Raw genomic sequence first — 9,018 nt, forward strand, 5'->3', positions numbered from 1 at the left:
CCGATTATGGTCCTTATCGATAATACCGGACCCCCTCTACTGCCACGCCGGAACCCGAAAGGACCGCGCAGGGACGTGTGACTTCTACTACTCTATTTTATATCAGTTTCCTTGTATAGGCTGCACTACCATGGCTAAGTTGTTTCCATGGGTTTCTGATTTAAAGTAGTTATATCATCAGATGACAACATCAGACTGATGCATTTACACCAGTTGAATTTTCCTAGGGGGGGGGGGGGGGGTGCTTACCCCAGTTTTGTCAGTAAGCAGGGTGGTTGTGTACATCTGACTATTGGTGGAGTGGATAGTTCAATCAATGTTAGCCTAGGTCGCTGTGTGTGTGTGTGTGTGTGTGTGTGTGTGTGTGTGTGTGTGTGTGTGTGTGTGTGTGTGTGTGTGTGTGTGTGTGTGTGTGTGAAACGGTGAGAGGTGATGACAGATAGGTAGTTGTATTGTTACTGTCTTGCTGTACGACTACACCACTTTGTCTTGAAGCAGACAGGTCTGGACACACTGACTACAGACAGACAGACAGGTCTGGACACACTGACTACAGACAGACAGACAGGTCTGGACACACTGACTACAGACAGACAGGTCTGGACACACTGACTACAGACAGACAGACAGGTCTGGACACACTGACTACAGACAGACAGACCGGCCTGGACACACTGACTACATACAGATAGGTCTGGACACACTGACAACAGACAGACAGGTCTGGACACACTGACTACAGACAGACAGGTCTGGACACACTGACTACAGACAGACAGGTCTGGACACACTGACTACAGACAGACAGGTCTGGACACACTGACTACAGACAGACAGACAGACAGGTCTGGACACACTGACTACAGACAGACCGACAGGTCTGGACACACTGACCACAGACAGACAGGACTGGACACACTGACTACAGACAGACAGGTCTGGACACACTGACTACAGACAGACAGGTCTGGACACACTGACTACAGACAGACAGGTCTGGACACACTGACTACAGACAGACAGGTCTGGACACACTGACCACAGACAGACAGACAGGTCTGGACACACTGACTACAGACAGACAGGTCTGGACACACTGACTACAGACAGACAGACAGGTCTGGACACACTGACTACAAACAGACAGACAGGTCTGGACACACTGACTACAAACAGGCAGACAGGTCTGGACACACTGACTACAGACAGGCAGACAGGTCTGGACACACTGACTACAGACAGGCAGACAGGTCTGGACACACTGACTACAGACAGACAGGTCTGGACACACTGACTACAGACAGACAGACAGGTCTGGACACACTGACTACAGACAGACAGACAGGTCTGGACACACTGACTACAGACAGACAGACAGGTCTGGACACACTGACTACAGACAGGTCTGGACACACTGACTACATACAGACAGACAGGTCTGGACACACTGACTACAGACAGACAGACAGGTCTGGGCACACTGACTACAGACAGGCAGACAGGACACTGCAGTCAGAAAGAGTGTCACACACAGAGTCTGGACTAGGGGTAGCCCTGCTGGGCTTTGGCTCTGTGATCTGTTGGTCTGGCCTAGCCATGTGTGTGTGGCCTGGGGCTCAGGTCATTAACAGACAGGTCTTGCTCTGTGATCTGTTGGTCTGGCCTGGCTATGTGTGTGTGTGTGTGTGGCCTGGGGCTCAGGTCATTAACAGACAGCTTGATAACCTAATTAACAGAACTGCCAGCTGTCTGTATAAGGAGGGATGGATGGAGGAGGGAGGGATGGATGGAGGAGGGGGGGATTGATGGAGGGAGGGATGGATGGATGGAGGGAGGGATGGATGGAGGGAGGGATTGATGGAGGGGAGGGAGGGATGTGGGGAGGGATGGAAAGAGGGGGTAGAGCGAGATGAAAAGAGAGAGGGTAGAGAGAGGTGGAAAGACAGAGAGAGGGTAGAGATGGAGAGAAAGAGGTAGAAAGAGAGGGTAGAGAGAAAGAGGTGGAAAGAGAGAGAGAGGGTAGAGATGGAGAGAGAGAGGTGGAAAGAAAGAGAGAGGTGGAAAAAGAGAGAGAGGGTAGAGATGGAGAGAGAGGTGGAAAGAGAGAGAGAGGGTAGAGATGGAGAGAGAGAGGTGGAAAGAGAGAGAGGGTAGAGATGGAGAGAGAGGTGAAAAGAGAGAGAGGGTAGAGATGGAGAGAGAGAGAGGGGTAGAAATGGAAAGAGAGAGCGATTCAGGCCAGTTGCTGTGTGTTTAGAGACTGGAGAGAGACAACCTCAACCTACTTTATAGTGTTTAGAGACTAGAGAGAGACAACCTCAATCTACTTTATAGTGTTTAGAGAGGGACAACCTCAACCTACTGTATAGTGTTTAGAGACTAGAGAGAGACAACCTCAACCTACTTTATAGTGTTTAGAGACTAGAGAGGGACAACCTCAACCTATTGTATAGTGTTTAGAGACTGGAGAGAGACAACCTCAACCTACTTTATAGGGACGAGGGTGATGTTGCTGTACCTAGGGGAAGCTGATCCCAGGTCTGTACCTAGGGGAAGCTGATCCTAGGTCTGTTCCTAGGGGAAGCTGATCCTAGGGGAAGCTGATCCTAGGTCTGTACCTAGGGGATGCTGATCCCAGGTCTGTACCTAGGGGAAGCTGATCCTAGGTCTGTACCTAGGGGATGCTGATCCTAGGTCTGATCCTAGGGGATGCTGATCCTAGGTCTGTACCTAGGGGATGCTGATCCTAGGTCTGTACCCAGGTCTGTACCTAGGGGAAGCTGATCCTAGGTCTGTACCTAGGGGAAGCTGATCCTAGGTCTGTACCTAGGGGATGCTGATCCTAGGTCTGATCCTAGGGGATGCTGATCCTAGGTCTGTACCTAGGGGATGCTGATCCTAAGTCTGTACCTAGGTCTGTACCTAGGGGAAGCTGATCCCAGGTCTGTACCTAGGGGATGCTGATCCTAGGTCTGTACCTAGGGGAAACTGATCCCAGGTCTGTACCTAGGGGATGCTGATCCTAGGTCTGATCCTAGGGGATGCTGATTCTAGGTCTGTACCTAGGGGATGCTGATCCTAGGTCTGTACCTAGGGGATGCTGATCCTAGGTCTGTACCTAGGGGATGCTTATCCCAGGTCTGTACCTAGGGGATGCTGATCCTAGGTCTGATCCTAGGGGATGCTGATTCTAGGTCTGTACCTAGGGGAAGCTGATCCCAGGTCTGTACCTAGGGGATGCTGATCCTAAGTCTGTACCTAGGTCTGTACCTAGGGGAAGCTGATCCCAGGTCTGTACCTAGGGGATGCTGATCCTAGGTCTGTACCTCTGGGAAACTGATCCCAGGTCTGTACCTAGGGGATGCTGATCCTAGGTCTGATCCTAGGGGATGCTGATTCTAGGTCTGTACCTAGGGGATGCTGATCCTAGGTCTGTACCTAGGGGATGCTGATCCTAGGTCTGTACCTAGGGGAAGCTGATCCTAGGTCTGTACCTAGGGGATGCTGATCCTAGGTCTGTTCCTAGGGGAAACTGATCCCAGGTCTGTACCTAGGGGATGCTGATCCTAGGTCTGATCCTAGGGGATGCTGATTCTAGGTCTGTACCTAGGGGATGCTGATCCTAGGTCTGTACCTAGGGGATGCTGATCCTAGGTCTGTACCTAGGGGATGCTTATCCCAGGTCTGTACCTAGGGGATGCTGATCCTAGGTCTGATCCTAGGGGATGCTGATTCTAGGTCTGTACCTAGGGGAAGCTGATCCCAGGTCTGTACCTAGGGGATGCTGATCCTAAGTCTGTACCTAGGTCTGTACCTAGGGGAAGCTGATCCCAGGTCTGTACCTAGGGGATGCTGATCCTAGGTCTGTACCTCTGGGAAACTGATCCCAGGTCTGTACCTAGGGGATGCTGATCCTAGGTCTGATCCTAGGGGATGCTGATTCTAGGTCTGTACCTAGGGGATGCTGATCCTAGGTCTGTACCTAGGGGATGCTGATCCTAGGTCTGTACCTAGGGGAAGCTGATCCTAGGTCTGTACCTAGGGGATGCTGATCCTAGGTCTGTTCCTAGGGGATGCTGATCCTAGGTCTGTACCTAGGGGATGCTGATCCTAAGTCTGTACCTAGGTCTGTACCTAGGGGAAGCTGATCCCAGGTCTGTACCTAGGGGATGCTGATCCTAGGTCTGTACCTAGGGGAAACTGATCCCAGTTCTGTACCTAGGGGATGCTGATCCTAGGTCTGATCCTAGGGGATGCTGATCCTAGGTCTGTACCTAGGGGATGCTGATCCTAGGTCTGTACCTAGGTCTGTACCTAGGGGAAGCTGATCCTAGGTCTGTACCTAGGGGATGCTGATCCTAGGTCTGATCCTAGGGGATGCTGATCCTAGGTCTGTACCTAGGGGATGCTGATCCTAGGTCTGTACCTAGGTCTGTACCTAGGGGAAGCTGTTCCTAGGTCTGTACCTAGGGGAAGCTGATCCTAGGTCTGTACCTAGGGGATGCTGATCCTAGGTCTGATCCTAGGGGATGCTGATCCTAGGTCTGATCCTAGGGGATGCTGATCCTAGGTCTGTACCTAGGGGATGCTGATCCTAAGTCTGTACCTAGGTCTGTACCTAGGGGAAGCTGATCCCAGGTCTGTACCTAGGGGATGCTGATCCTAGGTCTGTACCTAGGGGAAACTGATCCCAGGTCTGATCCTAGGGGATGCTGATTCTAGGTCTGTACCTAGGGGATGCTGATCCTAGGTCTGTACCTAGGGGATGCTGATCCTAGGTCTGTACCTAGGGGATGCTTATCCCAGGTCTGTACCTAGGGGATGCTGATTCTAGGTCTGTACCTAGGGGATGCTGATTCTAGGTCTGTACCTAGAGGATGCTGATTCTAGGTCTGTACCTAGGGGATGCTGATTCTAGGTCTGTACCTAGAGGATGCTGATTCTAGGCCTGTACCTAGGGGAAGCTGATCCCAGGTCTGTACCTAGGGGAAGCTGAGAAGGAGACGGGGATGGAGGGAGAGGGTGATGGATCTGGGAGTGAGGAGATGGGGATGGAGGGAGAGGGTGATGGATCTGGGAGTGAGGAGATGGGGATGGAGGGAGAGGGTGATGGATCTGGGAGTGAGGAGATGGGGATGGAGGGAGAGGGTGATGGATCTGGGAGTGAGGATAAGGAGACGGGATGGAGGGAGAGGAGAGATGGATCTGGGAGTGAGGAGACGGGGATGGAGGGAGAGGAGAGATGGATCTGGGAGTGAGGAGAAGGGGATAGAGGGTGATGGATCTGGGAGTGAGGAGAAGATGGAAGAAAAGAGCGAAGAGGAGGGTTTCGGGGGTTTCCATGGCTACAGTGACATCACCACACTACAGCTACTTCGTGTGTGAGAGAGACAGACCTCTTATTTCTGCCTCAGTCGATCCATGGTTATTTGCAGTTGCCAGGCAACTGTAGTCATGGCAAAAAGCACGTTTCTGAGAGAGAGAGATTCCAGAACTCTGAAAGAACATCTCTGATTGCCATCAATCAGACAAAACAAAGACAGACTGATGGAGGGAGGTGGAGAGAGAGAACAAACAGACTGATGGAGGGAGGTGGAGAGAGAGAACAAACAGACTGATGGAGGGAGGTGGAGAGAGAGAACAAACAGACTGATGGAGGGAGTTGGAGAGAGAGAACAAACAGACTGATGGAGGTAGAGAGAGAGAACAAACAGACTGATGGAGGTAGAGAGAGAGAACAAACAGACTGATGGAGGTAGAGAGAGAGAACAAACAGACTGATGGAGGGAGGTAGAGAGAGAGAACAAACAGACTGATGGAGGGAGGTGGAGAGAGAGAACAGACAGACTGATGGAGGTGGAGAGAGAGAACAAACAGACTGATGGAGGGAGGTGGAGAGAGAGAACAAACAGACTGATGGAGAGAGGTAGAGAGAGAGAACAAACAGACTGATGGAGGTGGAGAGAGAGAACAAACAGACTGATGGAGGTGGAGAGAGAGAACAAACAGACTGATGGAGGGAGGTGGAGAGAGAGAACAAACAGACTGATGGAGGGAGGTGGAGAGAGAGAACAAACAGACTGATGGAGGTGGAGAGAGAGAACAAACAGACTGATGGAGGGAGGTGGAGAGAGAGAACAAACAGACTGGTGGAGGGAGGTGGAGAGAGAGAACAAACAGACTGATGGAGGGAGGTGGAGAGAGAGAACAAACAGACTGATGGAGGGAGGTGGAGAGAGAGAACAAACAGACTGATGGAGGGAGGTGGAGAGAGAGAACAAACAGACTGATGGAGGTGGAGAGAGAGAACAGAGACTGATGGAGGGAGGTGGAGAGAGAGAACAGAGACTGATGGAGGGAGGTGGAGAGAGAGAACAAACAGACTGATGGAGGTGGAGAGAGAACAAACAGACTGATGGAGGTGGAGAGAGAGAACAAACAGAGACTGATGGAGGTGGAGAGAGAGAACAAACAGACTGATGGAGGTGGAGAGAGAGAACAAACAGACTGATGGAGGGAGGTGGAGAGAGAGAACAAACAGAGACTGATGGAGGGAGGTGGAGAGAGAGAACAGACTGATGGAGGGAGGTAGAGAGAGAGAACAGACTGATGGAGGGAGGTAGAGAGAGAACAAACAGACTGATGGAGGGAGGTGGAGAGAGAGAACAAACAGACTGATGGAGGGAGGTGGAGAGAGAGAACAAACAGACTGATGGAGGTGGAGAGAGAGAACAAACAGACTGATGGAGGGAGGTGGAGAGAGAGAACAAACAGACTGGTGGAGGGAGGTGGAGAGAGAGAACAAACAGACTGATGGAGGGAGGTGGAGAGAGAGAACAAACAGACTGATGGAGGGAGGTGGAGAGAGAGAACAAACAGACTGATGGAGGGAGGTGGAGAGAGAGAACAAACAGACTGATGGAGGTGGAGAGAGAGAACAGAGACTGATGGAGGGAGGTGGAGAGAGAGAACAGAGACTGATGGAGGGAGGTGGAGAGAGAGAACAAACAGACTGATGGAGGTGGAGAGAGAACAAACAGACTGATGGAGGTGGAGAGAGAGAACAAACAGAGACTGATGGAGGTGGAGAGAGAGAACAAACAGACTGATGGAGGTGGAGAGAGAGAACAAACAGACTGATGGAGGGAGGTGGAGAGAGAGAACAAACAGACTGATGGAGGGAGGTGGAGAGAGAGAACAGACTGATGGAGGGAGGTAGAGAGAGAGAACAGACTGATGGAGGGAGGTAGAGAGAGAACAAACAGACTGATGGAGGGAGGTGGAGAGAGAACAAACAGACTGATGGAGGGAGGTGGAGAGAGAACAAACAGACTGATGGAGGGAGGTGGAGAGAGAGAACAAACAGACTGATGGAGGGAGGTGGAGAGAGAGAACAAACAGACTGATGGAGGTGGAGAGAGGGAACAAACAGACTGATGGATGGAGGGAGGTAGAGAGAGAACAAACAGACTGATGGAGGGAGGTGGAGAGAGAGAACAAACAGAGACTGATGGAGGGAGTGGAGAGAGAGAACAAACAGACTGATGGAGGGAGGTGGAGAGAGAACAAACAGACTGATGGAGGTGGAGAGAGAGAACAAACAGACTGATGGAGGGAGGTAGAGAGAGAGAACAAACAGACTGATGGAGGGAGGTGGAGAGAGAGAACAAACAGATTGATGGAGGGAGGTGGAGAGAGAGAACAAACAGACTGATGGAGGGAGGTGGAGAGAGAGAACAAACAGACTGATGGAGGGAGGTGGAGAGAGAGAACAAACAGACTGATGGAGGGAGGTGGAGAGAGAGAACAAACAGACTGATGGAGGTAGAGAGAGAGAACAAACAGACTGATGGAGGGAGGTGGAGAGAGAGAACAAACAGACTGATGGAGGTAGAGAGAGAGAACAAACAGACTGATGGAGGTGGAGAGAGAGAACAAACACAGACTGATGGAGGGAGGTGGAGAGAGAGAACAAACAGACTGATGGAGGGAGGTGGAGAGAGAACAAACAGACTGATGGAGGGAGGTGGAGAGAGAGAACAAACAGACTGATGGAGGTAGAGAGAGAGAACAAACAGACTGATGGAGGGAGGTGGAGAGAGAGAACAAACAGACTGATGGAGGGAGGTGGAGAGAGAGAACAAACAGACTGATGGAGGTAGAGAGAGAGAACAAACAGACTGATGGAGGGAGGTGGAGAGAGAGAACAAACAGACTGATGGAGGTAGAGAGAGAGAACAAACAGACTGATGGAGGGAGGTGGAGAGAGAGAACAAACAGACTGATGGAGGTAGAGAGAGAGAACAAACAGACTGATGGAGGGAGGTGGAGAGAGAGAACAAACAGACTGGTGGAGCGAGAGAAAATGAGGGTGGGAGAGAGGGGATGAATAGAGAGGGAGAGGGGCAGTATCATTTAATAATATAGAGTCAGTGATGTTACTATATGAATGAGTAGTATCATTTAATAATATAGAGTCAGTAATGTTACATGAATGAGTAGTATCATTTAATAATATAGAGTCAGTAATGTTACATGAATGAGTAGTATCATTTAATAATATAGAGTCAGTGATGTTACTATATGAATGAGTAGTATCATTTAATAATATAGAGTCAGTAATGTTACATGAATGAGTAGTATCATTTAATAATATAGAGTCAGTGATGTTACTATATGAATGGCTGACTGGCTGACTGTCTGATTGGCTGACTGTCTGACTGTCAGAGCGCTGACTGGCTGATTGGCTGACTGTCTGATTGGCTGACTGGCTGATTGGCTGATTGGCTGACTGTCAGAACGCTGATTGTCTGACTGTCTGATTGGCTGACTGTCTGATTGGCTGACTGGCTGACTGTCTGATTGGCTGACTGTCTGATTGGCTGACTGGCTGACTGTCTGATTGGCTGACTGTCTGATTGTCTGACTGTCTGATTGGCTGACTGTCTGATTGGCTGACTGTCTGATTGGCTGATTGGCTGACTGTCTGATTGGCTGATTGTCAGACCGCTGATTGTT

The 9,018-nt window shown here is 50.5% G+C and overlaps 1 protein-coding gene across 1 annotated transcript in view; it reads left to right on the forward strand.

Annotated features, from left to right (window-relative positions):
* Positions 1-9,018, forward strand: part of LOC116358852 (monocyte to macrophage differentiation factor 2-like) — a 36,092-nt gene that overhangs the window by 732 nt on the left and 26,342 nt on the right. The window lies entirely within an intron of this gene.

Source organism: Oncorhynchus kisutch, unplaced genomic scaffold (assembly GCF_002021735.2).
Source record: "Oncorhynchus kisutch isolate 150728-3 unplaced genomic scaffold, Okis_V2 Okis01b-Okis20b_hom, whole genome shotgun sequence".
In the NCBI taxonomy this organism is placed as follows: domain Eukaryota; kingdom Metazoa; phylum Chordata; class Actinopteri; order Salmoniformes; family Salmonidae; genus Oncorhynchus; species Oncorhynchus kisutch.